At 33.5% G+C, this 940-nt stretch overlaps 1 protein-coding gene across 2 annotated transcripts in view; it reads left to right on the forward strand.

Annotated features, from left to right (window-relative positions):
* The window catches only part of LOC106883964 (beta-1,4-N-acetylgalactosaminyltransferase bre-4), a 1,180,207-nt gene that overhangs the window by 255,074 nt on the left and 924,193 nt on the right, over nt 1-940 (forward strand). The window lies entirely within an intron of this gene.

Below are 940 nucleotides of genomic sequence, written 5' to 3' on the forward strand. Positions count from 1 at the left end.
TAGAATGAGTACTAGGCTTAACAAAGAATAGGTCCTGGGGTCAATTTCTTTGACTAAAACCCTTTAAGGCGGTGCTCCAATAAGGCCGCAGTCTAGTGAGTGAAACAAGTTAAAAAAGACAAAAGAATAAAAGAATAAATAGTTATAAAACACTGGGAGAGAGAGAGAGAGAGAGAGAGAGAGAGAAAAAACAGGCATATAATCTAAGAGTAACTAACAGCAGTGACATCATATATATCCAAAGATCAAGCAACAACACCATAGAAGACACACAGGTGAAAAAGTTCACAAAGAAAAAAAAAAGTACTCAGTGGCACATAACAGAATATATATTAAACTAACAAGTTTTAAATTGAAGACAACTAAGTTAAGAAATGAATAAGAGAAAATAGCAGGAAACAAAGATGTAAGGAATGGAAAAGTAAAAGATCTTGCTTCTCTTGAGGCTTGTAAAAATTTGCAAGTAAATGATTTTTGACACCTCAAGAAATAAACGAAAAGTGAATATAACAGGTTGTGTGTGATTTCAGTTAACTAGAATGGCTCTGTCACAGTGTAACCACATCAATTTTCAATGCACAATCTCAAATCAAGTCAGTGGCATGGTAGGTAAAACCCTATCCATTATCTTTTACTTGTTTCAGTCATTAGACTGCAGCCATGATGGGGTGCCACCTTGAGGAATTTTCGGTTGAATGTATCGATCCCAGTATATATATATATTTATATACATAATTAAGGGATCAGCAAAAGTTGTTTCACCACATACCAAATTTAGAAATAGCAGTTAAAGTACTAATTCTTTTACTACAATATGTCTCCACAGATAGCAATACTTGTAACTTGCACAGGAAAAACAGAAGAAAAATAACGAATATTTATATATATATATATATATATGTGTGTGTGTGTGTGTGTGTGTGTGTGTGTGTGTGTGTGT

The sequence above is a fragment of the Octopus bimaculoides genome, chromosome 4 (genome assembly GCF_001194135.2).
Source record: "Octopus bimaculoides isolate UCB-OBI-ISO-001 chromosome 4, ASM119413v2, whole genome shotgun sequence".
Classification (NCBI taxonomy): Eukaryota; Metazoa; Mollusca; class Cephalopoda; order Octopoda; family Octopodidae; genus Octopus; species Octopus bimaculoides.